This window comes from Ornithorhynchus anatinus, chromosome 3 (genome assembly GCF_004115215.2).
Source record: "Ornithorhynchus anatinus isolate Pmale09 chromosome 3, mOrnAna1.pri.v4, whole genome shotgun sequence".
NCBI lineage: Eukaryota > Metazoa > Chordata > Mammalia > Monotremata > Ornithorhynchidae > Ornithorhynchus > Ornithorhynchus anatinus.
Genome location: NC_041730.1, coordinates 11,025,531 through 11,044,911, shown reverse-complemented (window position 1 = coordinate 11,044,911; position 19,381 = coordinate 11,025,531). Strand labels below are relative to the sequence as shown.

The 19,381-nt window shown below is 50.6% G+C and overlaps 1 protein-coding gene across 2 annotated transcripts in view; it reads left to right on the top strand.

The window, feature by feature from the left end:
* Window positions 1–7,756: 7,756 nt before the first annotated feature.
* INSC (INSC spindle orientation adaptor protein) overlaps window positions 7,757–19,381 on the top strand; it is a 158,360-nt gene continuing 146,735 nt past the window's right edge. The window contains exon 1 of one of the 2 annotated variants that reach the window (XM_029059348.2): window positions 7,757–7,911. The gene's annotated coding sequence lies outside the window, so the exon portion shown is untranslated. Of the gene's footprint in view, window positions 7,912–16,262; window positions 16,334–19,381 lie in introns of those variants that run through there. The other variant, XM_029059350.2, reaches the window with a different exon arrangement.

The window sequence follows — 19,381 nt, the reverse complement described above, 5'->3', positions numbered from 1 at the left end:
GTCTTGTCCAGGGTCACGCAGAGAGAATCCAAGTTTTCTGACCCCCAGGCTCATGCTCTTTGGCCTTGACCTCCCTCCCACTACCTCCTAGATGGTGGGACAGTAATGGGGGGCATTGGTGAGGGTAGGACTGTGTTGTGGGGAGGGGAGATGGTGGGTATAAGTATGGAAGGGTGAAGTATAGAAGAGCGGTCACTCTGACAGCCCCTTCCCCCCTTTTTAATGGTATTTGTTAAGTACTTACTATGTGCTAGGCACTGTACTAAGCCCTGGGGTATATACAAGATAATCAGGTTGGACTGTGTCCACATGGAGCTCACAGTGATACTCTCCATCTGTAACTGAGGCACAGAGAAGGGAAGTCACCTGCCCAAGGTCACCCAGCTGGCAAGTGGTTGAGTTGGGATTAGAACCCAAGTCCTCTGACTCCCAAGCTGTAGTGTTTCCACTAGGCCACACTGCTTCCTTTGTAGCTCCAACTCCAGGATGGGGTGGTGAAGGTGCCGCCCCCTTGATCTTGCCAGCCTCTCTGATGGTGTTTTGGCTCTGGAGAGGATGGGGGTTTTTTTTGTATGGTATTTCCTATGTGCCAGGCACTGTACTAAGCACTGGGGTAGATACAAGCTAATCAGGTTGAACACAGTCCATATCCCACATGGGGCTCACGGTCTTCATCCCCTTTTAATAGATGAGGTAACTGAGTCACAGAGAAGTGAAGTGACTTGCCCAAGTTCACCCAGAAAGCAAGTGGTGGACCCCGGACTGGAACCCAGGCCCTTCTGACTTCTAGGCCCGTGCTCTATCCACCAGGCCACTCTGTTTCCCTAGAGAGGAGGTTACTAGAAGGTTACTAGGGGTTACTAGAGAGACCCGTTTCCCATCAAATGGCCGAGAGATAAATATCCCTGGTAAATGCTGGCTGGGGCTGGGAAGGTCTCGACTCCATTTCGGGGAAACTGAATTAGTGGGTTTAAAGCAAAGCCTACATTTTACCAGAGAGATGAGACAGAAAGAGATGGACAGGCAGACCGAGCTGGAGAGTCAGACATGATTCATTTCTTCTAAATTTACGGAGGACTCAGGGCCCCGACCGTCCCCTCCCGTCCCCTCCCGTCTGGCACGGCGGGTGGTGTCCAGCCCCGGAGGGTTTTGGAGCAGCTGTCGGGAGCAGCGCTTCCTCTACAAGAGCCTGTTTTTGAAAAAGACGGGACTGGGTGTGGCGTGTGAATGTCATCTAACTTTGGAAGGGCAACAGGAACCCATGTGGCATCGATTAAGTTATTTCAAGGAGAACAAAACCAGCTGAGCTTGCCCCGGTGCCCACTGTCTCTTGGGGCAGAAAGCTATGTCTGTGCCTGCTGCTCCGATGCTTCAGTCAGCCTGCACTGCTGTTGAGCAGGGGCGGGGGCCCTGGCCCGGCCCCCGGGGGCAGTGCCTGAGCTTCCCTACCCTCCCGGCCCCTACTCTGGGGGCTGCCTCCTCTCCAGAGAACCGCGAGCTCCCTCCGTAGGCCGGCCCCTCCCGCAGGCCCGGCTTGTGACTGGGACCCCCGTTCCTCTCATCTCGCCCGCCACGAGGACCTGGGACTGGCGGGGGGCACTGGAGGCCTGAGGAGGGGCCAACAGGGGACTGGGGAGTTGGGTGCTGGCTAGCTGCCCATTCTCTAGCCAGATCTTGAGTCCATACTTGGGGTATCTGCCCCAGGCCCCACGGAGGCTCTTCTTTCTCTGTCAGGTGGCCGGTGATGCAAAATGAGGCGCCGTACGCTTTAGGGCCGATTGTTCGGTTACCGTGGCTGCCTACCGTGAATCACTACTCCACTCCTTTCCGGGGGACTCTGGCGGGGTGGACTGGGCCTGGGGTGGATGTAGTGACCGGCCCTACCCTGTCCAAGTTCTCGTTCTAAATTTGCTGACACCCGCCAGGCTGAGACCCATTTCAACATGGCCCACGACCGGGGCGTGGCTAGTAGTAATAACGTTGGTATTTGATAAGCGCTTACTATGTGCAGAGCACTGTTCTAAGCGCTGGGGTAGATTCAGGGTAATCAGGTCGTCCCATATGAGGCTCACAGTTAATCCCCATTTTAGAGATGAGGTAATTGAGGCACAGAGAAATGAAGTGACTCGCCCACGGTCACACAGCTGACAAGAGGCAGAGCCGGGAGTCGAACCCATGACCTCTGACTCCGAAGCCCAGGCTCTTTCCACTGAGCCACGCTGCTTCCCCACGGTTGAGGCAGCTTCCCCTAGTAGTGTTCTAGGCCCCACGGTTGAGGCAGCGGAAACCACCAGAAGAAGAGTGGGACTGAGAAGCATTGTGGCTTAGTGGACAGAACACAGGCTTGGGAGGTAGAAGGACCTGGGTTCTAGTCCCTGCTGTGCCACTTGCTTGCTGTGTGACCTTGAGCAAGTCACTTGACTTCTCTGTGCCTCAGTTATCTCATCTGTAAAACGGGGATTAAGACTGTGAGCCCCATGTGGGAAAGCCACTGTGTCCAACCTTGTATCTACTCCAGTGCTTAGAAGAGTGGCCTGGCACAAAGTAAGCACTTAACAAATACCATAAAAAAAAAAAAGTGGAGCGTGCTTTGGTCCCAGGCAGGGGCAGGAAGGGGGAGCCAGGTGTCCTGGCTCCCAGGCAATGCTTTGTTTGCCAGGTCTTGCTGCTGCCCAGAAATACATGAGTATATGCCACAGGATAACTGCTTTTTCTTTTTTTCGGTCTTAGAGGGAATAACCTCACAGGAAAAAACCTCTGACCACAGTGAACAGAAACTCAAAAATATGGTGAGTGGAAACAGCTTAGGGGAAACAGCAAGGGCTTGGGAGTCAGAGGTTGTGGGTTCTAAATCTGCTCTGCCACTTGTCAGCTGACAGCTTAACTTCTCTGTGCCTCAGTTACCTCATCTGTAAAATGGGGATTGAGACTGTGAATCCTACGTGGGACATCCCGATTATCTTGCATCTACCCCAGCACTTAGAACAGTGCTTGGCACGTAGTAAGCACTTAACAAATACTATAATCATTATTATAGAGAAGTGGCACGGCATAGGGAAGCAGCATGGCTCAGTGGATAGAGCATGGACCTGGGAATCAGATGTCATGGGTTCTAATCCTGGCTCTACCACATGTCTGCTGTGTGACGTTAGGCAAGTCACTTCACTTCTCTGTGCCTCGTTTACCTCATCTGTAAAATGGGGATTGGGACTGTGAGCCCCGTGTGGGTCAGGGACTGCGTCTAACCCAATTTGCTTGTATCCACTCCAGTGCTTAGTACAGTGCCTGGCACATAGTAAGCACTTAAATACTACAATTATTTTTATTATTACTATGTGTGCTTCTTCAGTGCAGAGAAGTGGGCTAAGGGACATTTCTGAGATGGGAACTTTCTCTTCTGACTGGTCTCGAAAGTCCATCACTGGGAAACAGCAGGGAGGCAGAGGTGGTCTACTGGAAAGACCAAAGCCCTGATAATCAGGAGTCCTTGCCTTGCCTGCTTGGGTGACTTGGGGCAATTTCATAAGTCCTCTGATGCTCAGTTTCCTCATCTGTTAAATGGGGATAAAACATCTGTTCCCTCTCCTGCTTAGACTGTGAGCCCCTACAGGACAGAAAGTGAGTCCGACCAGATTTTCTTGTACTCAGCACAATACTCGACATACAGTAAGTGCTTAATCAATTCCCTCAGTCTCAAGGAGAGATCTGAGGCTCCTGCCCTCATCCACAGAGGGAACTGTGAATTTTCTCATTTCAAGGGAACAAACTGGGGCAGCCGAGAGAGCCACGATGTCCCATGGGCCCAGAGACAGCAGCCCACTGTCTGCCTCTCCTCTGCACCGATCAACCAATCAATCAATCGTATTTACTGGGCACTTGCTGTGTGCAGAGAGCTGAACTAAGTGCTTGGAAGAGTACAATATAATGAAGTTAGAAGACGCATTGCCTGCTCACAGCGAGCTTACAGTCTAGAGAGGACCAGGTTAGCTGAGCACCAGGTACTGTGCTGGGGCGGTTTGGGGACAGAGAGAGAGAGAGAGAGATTATGTGTAGATTCCAGCTTTTCCCTTTGAGCGTGGGGGCCAAGGGAGGAAAAGTTTCTTTTAGGGTTAATAAGAACTGGGAGGGGCAGGGTGCAAGGAGCCAGTTGGTCAGAAAGAAAAGGTCTTTTCAGGTCCGACTGACTGGAAAGTCTCAGATCTCAGGGCTGTGCACATCCTGGGAGTCCGGCTCAGAAAACAGGAGGAAAGGGAGGTAGGCGTCATCCCCGTCACCCGCATGGAGCGGGAGTGTGTCCGTGTGTGTTTGGGTGCGTGGACTGTACCTGTTTCCGAATGGTTCCCGGCAGGTGCCGGCTGGTTTGCTTTTTAGCCTGGGCTCTCGTACCCGGGAGCAGTGGGTACCCGGGACCTGGGGGATGGAATTTCAATTAAGTATTAACCAGGAAGGGCAGGTGTGTCTGCCCAGCAGCTGCCACCTTGGGGTCCCCGCTCCTTCGGAGCCCCGCCGCTCCTACTGATCCTCCCACCGGCCCCGGGGCCGCCCGTCCGGCCACGGCTCTGTCTGTGGAGAAAGGCTAAGGCTCGCCAGGTCCCCCGAGGGGCCCTCCGGAGAGCAGTCCCTGCCTGCCTCCGAGAGAGGGTAGACAGGCTGGTCCCGCGGAGAGAGGGGCCGAGCCAGAAATGGGGCACCTGCCGCAGGTCCTTTGAGAGCAGCCTCCGGGGTGCCTGTGGAGGCCTGGGAGAGCCTCCTCTGTTGGATCTGGAGCCCCAGGCCCCAAGGCTGGGGACCAGGACACCTCCTTTGACCAACCAAACAGATGGACCTGAGCTCCAGACCATGAGGGAGCCCCCACAATGGGCAGTTGGGCCCCTGAGGGAGGCGGCAGGAGGTAGGACAGATCCTCAGACAGCTTTGGCTCTTCTCCCGAGGCAGGACTCCCTGTGTACGTCTGCTCACCGGAGGGTGGGTTGGGGTCGGTGTTTGAGGGTGGAGACTCTGGCCTGCCTCCTGGGTCTGGAACCATTTGGGGTAAAGGTGTGAGAAGACTAGGGGTCTGCCTCGCTGTTCATTCAGTTGTATTTATTGAGTGGTTACTGTGTGCAGAGCACTGTACTAAGCACTTGGGAGAGTATAAAAGAACAATAAACAGTCACATTCCATGCCTATAATGAGCTTACTGCCTTGGAGTTCCAGGACTGAGACCCACAGGGTCTCAGAGAAGCAGCGTGGCTCAGCGGAAAGAGCACGGGCTTGGGAATCAGAGGTCATGGGTTCGAATCCCGGCTGTGCCACTTAGCTGTGTGACTGTGGGCAAGTCACTTAACTTCTCTGCGCCTCACTCACCTCATCTGTAAAATGGGGATTAAAACTGTGAGCCTCATGTGGGACAACCTGATTACCATGTATCTACCCCGGCGCTTAGAACAGTGCTCTGCACATAGTAAGCACTTAACAAATACCAACATTATTACATGTGGTGCCTGGAGCTGGGAAAATGGAAGTAAAAAGTCAGAAAGCAAGGAGGGTTAGGGCTTTGGGCTGGGGAGAGGATGGAAAGTGGAGGGAGGATGGTGATTATAAGCCCTTTGTTGGCCTACCAACTCCGTTAAATTGTACTCCCCCAGCGCTTAGTAAAATGCTGTGCACATTGAAAGCTCTCAATATATTGAATGATTTGGTAAAACTACGATACTCACACCAACGTCTCCCAGTGCACCCCCTGATTCCTTCATTCCCACACCTCACTGAGGCCCCAAGAAGTTGAGGGGCTACAGCGACCCCCTCCCTCTAGGGGCTCAACTCTTGGTGGGAGGATATTTAGGGGAAGTGGAGGTTTTCCTTGTGGGCACCCCCTGAGACTGTGAGCCCCTCCTAGGATAGATACTGTGTCCAGCATGATTATCTTCTATCTGTCCTAGCAGTGGAACAGGGACTATGTCCAACTTAATTTGCTTGTATCCACCCCAGTGCTTAGTACTGTGCTTGGCACATCATAATAATAATAATAATAACAATGTTGGCATTTGTTAAGCGTTTACTATGTGCAGAACACTGTTCCTAGCACTGGGGGAGATACAGGGTCATCAGGTTGTCCCACATGAGGCTCAAAGTGTTCATCCCCATTTTGTAGATGAGGGAACTGAGGCCCAGAGAAGTGAAGTGACTTGCCCACAGTAGTAAGTGCTTAACAAATATCACAAATATTATTATTATTATTATTAACAAATACCATAATGATTATAACAACTGCTACTCCCCCTCCCCTCAACCCAGCTCTGGTAGGCCCTGTGAGGCAAGGGGTTACCTTTATTTGGTGAGTAAAGCCCTCTAGGATCTGACCCACTGCTCAGGATGGGCCCCTGTGAGCTCAAAACCCCGGTCACGGTCATTTATAATAAGATCACTGAAGGATTGAGTTAAATGAGTCGGGGATTATTTCGCTTGAGCGAAAGGAGCCTTAGAGTGGGAGCTAAAGAATGGTCTTCAGTTCTAGGAAGGGACGTGAAGGAGAGGATTCTGACCCTTGTTTCCCTGGGCACCGAGGACAGAGCAGGAGGACACAGGCTTGAGCTACAGCAAGAGGGAGTAAAGCTAGACATTTGGGAGAACTTCTGATAGGAACATTTGTCATCTGTTCAAGCAGACAATGGAGAGAAATAGTGGACCCTTCACTGGAAGAGTTTACACAGTTTTGGGGCCCCTACTAGGAGATCTGTCTGTCTCGACCCCTAGCAACACCATGGATGCATCTCTCCCAGACCGTCCCACTTCCATCTGCAATCGTTCTGGTAGTGTATCCATAGAGTTCTCTTGGTAAAAATATGGACGTGGGTTGCCACTGCCTCCATCTGCACGGTAAACTTGAGTCTTTGCCCTTGATTCTCTCCCATGCTGCTGCTGCTCAGTACAGGTGATGCCTGTGATGTATTCAGGTGAAGCCTGCCTAGAGGCAGGGGGTTGGACTGGCTGATTCTTGAAGGTCACGGCTCCCTCAAGGAGCCCCTCTCCAGGAGGCAGATTTTGGAAGATTGGGGCCCATTCCTCTTGTTACGATAGGAGACCTGGCAAAGTCACTGATAGAGGGGTCTGTTTTTCGAGGACAATTTGTGGATTCTGTTCCCTAAAAACTCAAGAACCGTGGAAGTTTGGAGGCTGACTCTCCAAGCTAACAATAGTGAAATGTGGAAACCTTTAAAGTAAGCACCCGTGGGCAGGGAAAGGGTGAACATTCCAAGCATTACGTGGTTAAGAACACTAGCATTTAGATTTCTCCACCGAAGAATACATATTCATCCCTAAAAATCATTATTTTTTGTTTTTTGAAAAAAATTAGGGCCATTTTCCTGGGAAATGATCCCAGCATACCCTGAGGCTTTGCAGACTCCGGGGTGTAAATCCCATCTGGATGTCGGTCTCTTTATTGTTCATTTATTTCCATGCCTGACTTTCCAGTCCTGGTGTTAGTGTTATCTCCAGCTTCAGATTTAATCTGGTTCTTTCTCCTAGTTAGGGCGTCAGTTTAGCAGGGTCTCTAATTACGCTTCTCCACATGCTGACTATAAAATTCAGGTTCTGACCACAAATCTGTAAAAAAAACAAAAGTTTCCATTGCCATGGGATACAAAAATAGAATAATTCCATGTCTCTCTGGATGAGTGCCGAGTTGAAACTATGCAGTGTTTGAGTGACAAGAGGATGGAGCCTTTACTGAAAGCACATTTTTTTTTTTCTGATGGCTCTCACCAGTCTTGAGAAAGATTCTTGTCCGTGAATGGGGAGAGTCTGGTTTGCGGGACCGGGAGCTAGCCGGTTCTTTCCGTGCCATAGCCCCGTGGCCTCGTCCCCCGTGTTCCCGCCTGCCTCGTCCTCGGGACCCCATCGTCACCCCAAGGATTGCTCGGTCGGCCGGTGAGTAGGAACTTTATGTCGGTTGCGGACTGGGGAGACTGCGTGAGAGCGGGCCCGGCTACCGCCGGAAGGTGAATCGGCCAAGTTTGCTTTGGCTGGATATTCACTTCACATGCGAGGGTGGGAGGGTGTTGAAAACCCAATAAAGATGAACCGACAGAGGTGGGACTGAGAAAAGCTGGAACAGGTCACTAGCGTGACTTTTCCCGGCTCCCTCTTCCTCTCCCCGCCAGCTCTGGACCCATTCAGCTTCTCCTTTCAGGGGGTGAGGGTTCTGGGGAGAAGGTTCGGAAGCCTTCGATTGGCAATTAAGTGAGAAAGAAGTGTTGGGCGGCCACTGGGCTTGGGGGAAGATGGGGCGGGGGCTCAGGAGAACTGGGTAACCCCCCTTGACTGGTGTTTGAGATGGTCTGCGAGGGAGTCCCTCAGCGTTATCAGTGACAGCCTGAACTCTGATTGCATTGGGACTCTCTTAGTGCTTAGCACAGCTCTTGGTGCACAGAGAGCCATGAACAAATATCACGGTTATGATTATTTATCGCTAGAGAGTTTATTTCGAGGTGAGAACTCTGACCCTCTTAGCGAGTTCTACCCGGTGTGTTACATGTTGGGCGCTCGGCGAAGCCTGATGATGTCATGTGCGTCAACTGGGGAAGCACGCCCGTGTCACGTAATCGTAGAGCGTCTCCTCAGGGGGACCCCAGAGTCTTCCTCTCCTCGACCCCGGCTTGCTTCAGAGCCTTTGCGCTCCCCTCCGGGGCCGCTGGGCGCCCTGGCATTCGCCTGAGCCATGGCAGGAGCCAGGACTGGGGGAGATATGCCACCAATATGTAAAAGAAAGGCAGTCAATCATATTTACTGAGTGCTTACTTTGTGCAGAACATTGTACTAAGCCTTGAGAGAGTACAATATAACAATAAACAGAAACATTCCCTGCCCACAACGAGCTTACGGTCCAGAGGGGGAGACAGACGTTAACGTTAAGGAAGCTGGTGCCGCATTGGAACCGGATCGGGAGCAGACCAGCTGAACACCAAGCTGTGCGTTATAAAGTGGGATGACTGGCCACCCTATTTAGATGTAAATTATGAAGGATTTTTCCTCCTTCCAGTCAGCGGGAGCAGTAAGCAAAGGGACTTCCTGCCATCTGAAGTGCTGACACACAGACACTTGTTAGAGGGGCTTAGGGGGAGGGGAGTGGGGATCAAAGGTCTTCTTGATCTCTACCAAACAAGTCCTACATTCTTTTCCACCCCTTCCTCACTACCCCTCTCCCTAAGAAAAGTATTTTGTTAAAAAGTAGAAAACTGACTGAAAAAGAACCTCCCCCCTCCCCTGTTGGAAATGTGACTCTGGAGCATGTGTGGCGTGAGGCGGATGGAGTTCCGGCCAAACCACATGCAGAATTTGGGAATCTTGGTGGAGTTTCTCTTCTTTGGCAGTTCAAAGAAATGACTTTCGGATCTGGAGCGTCTCTGAATGAAGGAGACAGTGCCGGGGGTGTTGCTGTGACTGCAGCCGGGGTGGAGGGACTCCCATACACAGTTGTCACTCTTGCCACCCCGAGGGAGCTCAGAAAGATCTTCTGTCCCACACAAGTGCTCCCTAAACTTCCCCTGCTGCTTGTGATGGCTGTGAGCACCCTCAGGCCAAGGTGGGGAGGATCAGCTTTGTTGGGGGGAGAGTAAGGCCGGGGTCATGGAGTTGGCCAGTCGGCAGGAGGGAGTTCAGATTTTAATAAAAATTCTCGACTCACCCTCAGCCTGACTTCTGTCAGCCTGGGCTTGTGATTAAGACTGTGAACCCCACATGGGACAACCTGATTCCCCTGTGTCTACCCCAGCGCTTAGAACAGTGCTCGGCACATAGTAAGCGCTTAACAAATGCCAACATTATTATTATTATTATTACTTTCCAGGGATGGGACGTCCAGATCTGTTTTGTTTTTACATCTTTTATCTTTTCCACTTTTTAAAAAATTTTTATGGTTTGTTAAGCGCTTATTATGTGCAAGGCACTGTACTCAACGCTGGGATAGGTACAGACTAATCAGGTTGGTCACAGTCCATGTCTCACATGGGGCTCACAGTCTCATTCCTCATTTTACAGATGAGGTAACTGAGGCTCAGAGACGCGAAGTAACTTGCTTGTGGTCACACAGCAATCAAGTGGAGGAGCTCAGATTAGAACCCAGGTCCTTGGGGCTTCCAGGCCCGTGCTTTATCCATTAAGCTGTGCCGCTTCACGCTGCTTCATGAAAAGCCTTTGTTTCCAAGAGTTCCCGGGTTCCCCTTTGGAAACTTGGGGACCTGGCGGGGGGTTCTTTCTGGACTCTCAGTCAGGAAGATGGGGTGCCTAGACAGGGGCCACCCGAGGCAGGCTAAGATTGGGGCAGGCAGTTATTTGGCTGCAGAGATAGGGGAGAGCCAGCCGTGGCCACAGAAGGGACAGCCTGCAGGCTCCCCCAAAGCCACACACCCCCTGAGGTCCCGCGACCTGGAAGATGATGTCACTGAGGGGCCCACCCTTCGGTTTGTGGTTGGCACCGCCACGGGGAAGCCCCTACCGTGGGTCTCGGCTCCAGGGATGTGATGCCCCGGCTGGGCCGGTCCGTCCCCCGCTGCGGTCTCCCAGCTGGCCACAGCTGAACCTCGGGGCTTGATATTATGTTTCTTTGCATCCCAATCAGTGAGTCACCGCGGAGGCCACAGCCGGTCATTTCTAGAATCTGAGAGGGATGGCCCAGTGGAGGAAAGGGAGCCTACTTTCCCCAGCCTCTCTTCATGGGGGACAGCCATTTGCCGTACCTAGGCTCAGCAGCGGCTGAGAGCCCCCAACTCCCTCGCCTTGATCCAGAACGAACCACTCAGCAGGAGAAAGTTAAATCCAGCTGTCAGGCAGTGTCCTTTAGGCAGCATGGTCTAGTGGAAAGAGCACAGGCCGGGAATTAGAAGAGCTTTTCTGAGACTCTCTATGTCCTCAGATCAAGGTTCTTTTGTGCCTGACAATTCAGACTTCTGAAAGTCCCCCTGTGTGCTCTTCAGAGCCATTGAAATGTTTCCTCCAGGCCCAGAAGAAGAGAAAATGAAAATCCACCAATATAATTTTTTTATGGCATTTGTAAAGTACTTACTATATTCTTGGCACTGTTCTAGGTGCTGGGATAGATACGAATTAATCAGTTTGGTGGCAGTCCGTGTCCCACATTCATTCATTCATTCATTCAATTGTATTTATTGAGCACTCACTGTATGCAGAGCACTGTACTAAGCGCTTCGAAAGTACAATTCGGCAACAGAGACAATCCCTACTCAACAACGGGCTCACAGTCTAGAAGGGGAGAGACAGGAAACAAAACAAGTAGACAGACATCAATAGTATCAATATAAGTAAATAGAATTATAGATTTATACACATCACTAATAAAATAAATAGAATGATAAATATGTACATATATACACAAGTGCTGTGGGACGTGGAGCTTGCAGTCTTAATCCCCATTTTACAGACGATGTATCTGCGGCACAGAGAAGCGAAGGGACTTACCCAAGGTCCCACAGCTGCCAAGTGGCGGAACCAGGATTAGAACCCAGGTCCATCTGACTCCCAGGTCTGCGCTCTAACCATTAGACCATGCTGTTTCTCGGCCTGTGGGAGAGAGGGTGGTGCCTTCCTCTGACAGACTTCTGGGTTCCTCTCCCTCCCCGTGCTTACTACACCAGCTCCTTATGGACAGGGAAGGTGTCTATTCATTGTTGTATGCATTCTCCCAAGCACTTAGGACAGTGCTCTGCGCATAGTAAGGGTTCAGTAAATACAACTGACTGACTGACTCCTCGTTCTCAGCCCCTCAGAGTTTTTTCAAGTGGAAGTGGCCTTGGGGGGCATGATGGTGCCTATCTTCCCGTTGTTACAGTGGACAGTCTGGTGGTCAGCTAGTCCGTCACCTGTCTGATAGGGGTTCCATAGTAGATGCCTCAGTACTCATTATTTTAATTTTCAGCCCTCAGCCTCCCCCCGGCATGGCTCCCCACTCTAAGTTCTGCGGCTTGGGCAAGTTACCTCAGTTACCTCACCTGTAAATTGGGTGTCCAATCTGATTAGTTTGTATCTACCCTAGCACTTACAGTGCCCAACCCAGAGTAAGTGCTTTATAAATACCATTTTAAAAATAAAATCTACGGACTGAGGCTCATCTCCTTCCTGGCCGGAGACTCCACCTACGAAGCAGGTTCCTAACTACCTCAGTTTTGCCAGTCGCCCTCTTACCCTCCCCAGTATTTTTACTAGCCCATCTCCCCCAGGGAGGTGAACTCGGCATGTCCCATCTTGGCCCGCTCCGGCATGAAGCTTTCCTTATCTTCAGCAATTAGACTAGTGGCCTAAAGCTGCCCTTGCACCCCTGTCCTCGGGCGGGAGGGCGACCCGGCTTTGAGTATCCCTCATTCCCTATTGCTTCTCTAATTGCTTTTGAGAAGCCAAGCCCTCTCTGCTTTCAGAGAATCCTTTAGAGCATGTGACCTTTAACCTCTGAACCGTCTCCTGGGGTCCCCCCCAGGGCCCAGCAGCAGGTGGAGCCAGCTGCCTCTCCTCCTACCCTGACTAGACATCTGCATTTCATTACTGAAATGGGACCAGAAGAACCACATTGCTCCCCTGCCCCACCTCCTCTTTCCCTCCTCCCTCACCTCCTCCATTCCAGTTCCCCAACCCCTCCAGATTTGGGCGGAGATTCTTCCTAGTTAGAGTTCCAAAATGGCTTCTGGGAGAAGGGCGCCCACTGGACCCCTCTCTGAGCACCAAAAGGGCCACAAAACTCCCCCCCGCCCCCCACCCCCCCAGTCCTTCCCTCGAACACTCTCCCTTCTCAGACTGTGAGTCCCATGTGGGACAGGGACTGTGTCCGATCTGATTCTCTTGAATCTATCCTAGTGCTTAGAACAGTCTTTGGCATATAGTATGTGCTTCAGAAATACCCTAATAATAATTAGTGTCATTTGCCTGCACTCTGGGTCCCTCTAGATCTTCTGTCTCTGCCACCATCTCTGTCCTCTGGGATCTCCAGGTTGTGGTTCCGGTCACGGGAAGCACAATTGGAGGTCGTGAGGGTGGGGAGGTGGGGAGAAGGGTCTTCTGTCCTTGCTGGCAGAGGCTTCTGCCCTGTGGAAATTGGAATACAAGGAGGTCCAGTGAGCCCGAGCTTCTCTAGCAGGTGGGCAGCGCAGTCCTAGATACTTCAGAGCAGTTTCGAACATCTCATTCTCCATCAGCTTCTCCTTGGCCACCCTGTAAGCTGTGCCTTCTGTCCTTCCCAACACACGGCTCCATTGCCTAGTCAAAACCAGTCCTGAAACATGAAAAACTCTTTCCACAAGTAACTCCCTTCCGTGGCCTGAAAAATAAATAACAATAATTGTGGTATGCGTTAAGTGTTTATTGTGTGTGGAGCGCTATGCTAAGCGCTGGGCTGGATACCAAATAATCAGGTCCCACATGGGGCTCACAGTCTAAGTAGGAGGGAAGAACAGGTACTGAGTCCACATTTAACAGATGGATGAGGGAACTGAGGGATGGAGAAGTTAAGTGATTTGCTCAAGGTCACATAGCAGACACGCGATGGAGGTGGGATTAGTACCCAGGTCCTCTGACTCTCAGGTCTGACTGCTTCCCATGGCCTAGTGGGAAGATACTAGGCATGAAGGTGTCCGGGGGCAGACCAGCACAAAAACAGTCCAACGTCCAGCCTATTGGTAAAGGGCAGTCCAACGGGAGAGATTCCAGGTGCAAGGGATTCTGGATGGGTGCCTCCTGTGCGGGACAGAGACTGTGGCTCAGAGGATGATCATTTATTTTCCACAAGGCTTAATAAATACCATCACTAACTAATGGAATGGTTTTGAGCATAAGGCCTTAGCCAAGGCTCTACTAGCCCAGGTCAACGATCCCTCCAATCCTGACTTCTGCCTCCCACGTTGTCAACAAAAGCCATTTGGAATCAACCATCAGTCAAAGGTATTTACTGCTCGCTGGAAGAAAATGTTGTAGGTTGCTCCTCCTGCTTAGCACCCCTCTAGACTGTAAACTCATTGTGATTAGACTGTAAGCCCGTCAGAGGGCAGGGACTGTCTCTACCTGTTACCGATTTGTACATTCCAAGCACTTAGTACAGTGCTCTGCACATAGTAAGCGCTCAATAAACACTAATGAATGAATTGTGGGCACGCGATATGTCTGTTATATTGTTATAATTGTACTCTCTCAAGCTCTTCGTACAGTGCTCTGCACACAGTGGACACACAGTGCCCAGTGAATACTATTGACCGATTGACCCTCATTTTTTCCCTCTAATCAATCTTACTGTGTTTAATTGGGACTAAAGGAATGAGCGGCTGATCTGAGTAGCTGGAGGAGCCAGAGGGCTGAGCTGTGAAAGGAGCAAGTGGAAGCTGTGACATTCTCAACCCACCAGTTGGAAGATGGTGGGCCTTGGGGCTTCCGGGCCGCCAGAGCTTTCTATGAGGCATGGAGGCCTGAGGGGCTGAAGTGTTCTGTGGGGTCCTTGGGTCAGTCCAGCGGGGCCCTTCAGGAGAACAGCAATGAGGACAATTATGTCATTTTCTTCTCCAGTTTGCCAGGCTGCTTTGAGCAGGATCCTCTGGATCTTGTCTCTCCATCTTCAGTTACAGCATGTGTGCACTCAACTGGATGGGGAGGGGAAGGGAGAGGAGGAGGGGAAGAAGGAGGGGAGAGGAAGGGGAAGGGAGGAAGAGAGGAGAAGGAGGACGGGAAGGGGAATTAGGAGGAAGGGAGAGGGAGAAGGGAAGGAGAGAGGGGAGAGGGAGAGGTAGGGAGATGAGAGAGGGAGGCGAAAGGAGTGGGAGAAGAGGAGGAGGAGGAGGAAGGTAAAATCAGGGGAATCAGCATGGCATAGTGGATAGAGAAGGGGCCTGGGAGTCAGAAGGTCATGGGTTCTAATGCCAGCTTCTCCACTTGTCTGCGGCGTGACCTTGGGCAAGTCACTTTGTTTCTCTGGGCCTCAGTCACCTCATCTGTAAAATGGGGATTGAAACTGTGAGCCCCACATGGGACAGGGACTGTGTCCACCCCGATTTGCTTGTATCCACCCCAGCACTTAGTACAGTGCCTGGCACGTAGTAAGCAGTTAACAAATACCATTATTATTATTATTATTACTATTAAAGTAGAGAGAAGTTCAGAGAACTGTACTGAAATCCCCATTTTCTCCTCCTGGAACAGTGGATGAAGCATCTGTTTGCATGATCTGGTTCTGAATTTCTTAATTTCTGCAATTTCTGGCTGGAGCATTGAGGGGCTGGGCTGGCCTCTGGGCTGGAAGCTTTGGTGGGGCTTAGGGGCCCCGGGACCTGGGTTCCCTTGGCTATTTGGTCCCAGGAAATGTTACAGTAGTTGCAATAGCAATGATTGACTAGATGGCCCCATTACCTCTAGGCTGTAAGCTCGGTGTGGGCAGGGAACATCTCTACCAACTCTGCTGTATTGGACTCTCCCAAGTGCTTTGTACAATGCTCTACCCACAGTAAGTGCTCAGTCCTTATTGATTGATCAATTGGAAAGCCCACCGAGTGAAATGCACTGTGCTAAGTGCTTGGGAAAGCAAGCTGCAGAAAATCTCAGCCTGTGGTTGTGAGGAAACCCAGGATGATAATCATAATAATAATGATGATGATAATAATGATGGAAACACAATAATGTGCTATTTGTTAAGTCTTTACTAGACTGTAAGCCCGTCAAACGGCAGGGACCGTCTCCATCTGTTGCCGACTTGTTCATTCCAAGCGCTTAGTACAGTGCTCTGCACATAGTAAGCGCTCAATAAATACAATCGAATGAATATATACCAAACACTGGGGTAAGCACTGGGCTAGATACGAGATAATCAGGTTGAACACAGTCCCTGTGTCCCTCATCGGGATCACAGTCTAAGTAGGAAGGAGAATAGGTATTTCACTCCCATTTTACAGATGAGGAAACTGAAGTCTAGAGAAGTTAAATGACTTATTCAAGGTCACACAGCAGACAGGTGGTGGAGGCGGGATTAACACCTGGGGCTCCCGCCTCCCGGCCCCCAGTCGTTAGAGTCTGCTTGGGACAAGCCCTGCTCAAGGTCCAGGGGTCACCGATCATTTCAGTGTTCCAGATCCTGTTGTCCCCTGGTAGGTGTCTATGTGTGGGCTGGGGGCTGGTTGACCATGAGTCAGGCCTGCAGGCTGCTGCTGCTGCTGCTGCTGCTGCAAGGAGGCTCCCAGCAATGAAAATCTGACAGAGCCTTTTCTTCTTTTTATTTTGCAAGGTAGGCGTTAGCTCTGTGGAGTCCAGGAGTGCGTGGTGTTGAGAGGAGACAGACCAGAATCCAGACAAGTGGCATTTAAGAGCTAAACAAGTAAATAATCCCTGCCTTATCCCTTGGCCCCGATTTGCCTTTTGATTTCTTGGCCAGTGAATAATCTGTAAACAATGCGTCGGGAGTCCAGGCTTCTCCAGTACTTGCCCCAGATCTGTGGAGTTCCCATAATAATAATAATAATAATAATAATAATAATAATTGTGGTATTTAAGTGCTTATTATGTGTCAGGCACTGTACAAGTTAATTGGGTTGGGTCCAGTCCCTGTCCCACATAGGGGTCACGGTCTTAATCCCCATTTTCCAAATGTGGTAACTGAGGCCCAGAGAAATGACGTGAACTATCCAAGGCCCACTGCTGATATGTGGCAGAGCCGGGATTAGAACCCAGGTCCTTCCGACTCCCAGACCTATGCCCTCTCTACTAAGCCACGCCGCTTCTCTGAAAACACTGGCGCTTCTTTCGAGTGCTTGGGAGAGTACAATGTAACAGATTGGTAGACACGTTCCCTGCCCATGTTCCCTGCCCACATTGAGCTCTATACTAAGCGCTTGGGCGAGCAAGAGGTCAAAGTCTCCCAGGTTAGAGTGCAGGCCAAGTGTCTTGTGCTTCAGTGATACTTTCCCAAGAGCTTAGTACAGTGGGTTGCACCTAGTGGGAGCTCAATAAATACCGTTCCCTCCACCTCCACCCCATCCCTGAAGTTTAAAATCAAACACAAAATTTACAGATGAGAGAGGAAAGAGACTGGAAAGATGGATAGATGAATGATTTAGGGTTAAAGTTGTTGAGCCCGTGTAGTATTAGTGTTTACTGAGTATCCCGGCTCTGCCACGTTAAAAAAAAAATAAATCACGGTATTTATTAAGCGCTTACTCTGGGCCAAGCACTGTTCTAAGTGCTGAGGTAGATACAAGGTAATCAGGTTGTCCCACGTGGGGCTCACAATCTTAATCCCCATTTTACAGATGAGGGAACTGAGGCACAGAGAGGTGAAGTGGCTTGCCCAAGGACATACAGGAGACCAGTGGCTGAGGTAGAGTTAGAACCCATATCCTCTGACTCCCAAGCCCGTGCTCTTCCACAAAGCCACGCTGCTTCTCTATGTCTGCTGTGTGACCTTGGGCAAGTCGCTTCACTTCTCTGGGCCTCAGTTCCCGCATCTGTAAAATGGGGATTGAGACTGTGAGCCCCATGCGGGACAGGGACTGTGTCCAACCCAATTTGCTTGTATCCACCCCAGCGCTTAGTATAGTGCTTGGCACACAATAAGCACTTAACAAATACCGCAATAATTATTATTATTATTCACTTGGTGCAGGAAACTGTAGTAGGTACTTGGGAAGTACAGAATAAAGATGTAGCGAGGTCCCTTAGCTGACACGAAGACCAACAGATCCAATATATTCCAGGTGGCTTTGAGGGCACAGTGCTGAGGCTAGATCCTCAGGAGAAGGCAAGGAATTGGAAAATATGGAACCTTTCACACTCTAATAGTGATGGTAATGATGGTATTTATTAAGCAGCGTGGCTCAGTGGAAAGAGCCCGGGCTTGGGAGTCAGAGGTCGTGGGTTCGAATCCTGCCTCTGCCACATGTCAGCTGTGTGACTGTGGGCAAGTCACTTCACTTCTCTGGGCCTCAGTTGCCTCATCTGTAAAATGGGGATTAACTGTGAGCCTCACGTGGGACAACCTGATCACCCTGTATCTCCCCCAGCGCTTAGAACAGTGCTCCGCTCATAGTAAGCGCTTAACAAATGCCAACATTATTATTATGTGCCATGCACTGTTCTAAGCGCTAGGAGAAATACAAGGTAATCAGGTTGTCCCACGTGGGGCTGGCTCACAGTTTTAATCCCCACTTCACAGATGAGGGAACCAGGGCCCAGAGAAGTGAAGTGACTTGCCCAAAGTCACACAGCTGACAAGCGACGGAAGCGGGATTAGAACCCGTGACCTCTGACTCCCAAGCCGGGGCTCTTTCCACTAAGCCACGCCGCTTCTCCAGCCGGGCCAGGGCGACTGATAATCATGGTATTCAAGTACTTACTATGTGCCAAGCACTGCACTATGTACTGGGGTGCGTTCAAGATAATCCAATCGGACACAGTCCCTCTCCCACGGGACTGCTCAGAGTTTATATAGGAGGGAGAACAGGTATTTCGACCCCATTTTCCACCTGAGGAAACCGAGGTGCAGCAACCTGACTTGTTCTCTTTGTTCATCCCCCTCTCGGCCCCACAGCACTTATGTACATGTCTGTAATTTGTTTGTTAGTGTTGATATCCGTCTCCCCCACTCTAGACCGTAAGCTCGTTGTGGGCAGGGGAAGTGTCTGTTTACTTTCGTATTGTACTCTCCCAAGAGCTTAGTACAGTGCTCTGCACGCTGTAAGTGCTCGATAAATACGACTGAATGAACGAATGGATCAATGACTTGTCCAAGATCACCCGTCCGGCAGGAGGCAGAGGAGGAATTAGAACCCAGGTTCTCTGGCTCTTCCAACTCGGGCTTGCTGCTCCTCAAAATCCGCAGTTCTGCCTCTCGGTGTCCAGTATCATTCATTCATTCGATCGTATTTATTGAGCGCTTACTGGGTGCAGAGCGCTGTACTAAGTGCTTGGAAAGTACAATTCGGCAACCAATAGAGTCAACCCCTACCCAACGATGGTCTCACAGTCTAGAAGGCGGGAGACAGACAACAAAACAAAACAGACAGGCATCAATAGCATCACTACAAATAGATAGGATTATAGATATGTACACATCATTAATAAAATAAATAGAATAATAAATAACTCAATTTCTAGCCAAGAGAGCAAAGATGTTCTTCGACATGCAGAGCCTAGAAGGTGCAGTCTGGGAAGTTTTTGGGGGCCCAGGAGTTTTGCTCCACTCAGTGAATTTGATGCTGGGTTGCCATTTCCCCCACTTTCTTCCCCGTTCTTGGCTCGTGAAAGAAAGAGCCCAAGACTGCGACATCTTCCTCCTGGACCAGCCAACCTAGCCAGCCAGCGAACAAACAAAAAGCCAACAGATGGAAGGAAAAACTGCTAAATTGATTATCCCTTAAGCATCTCCACA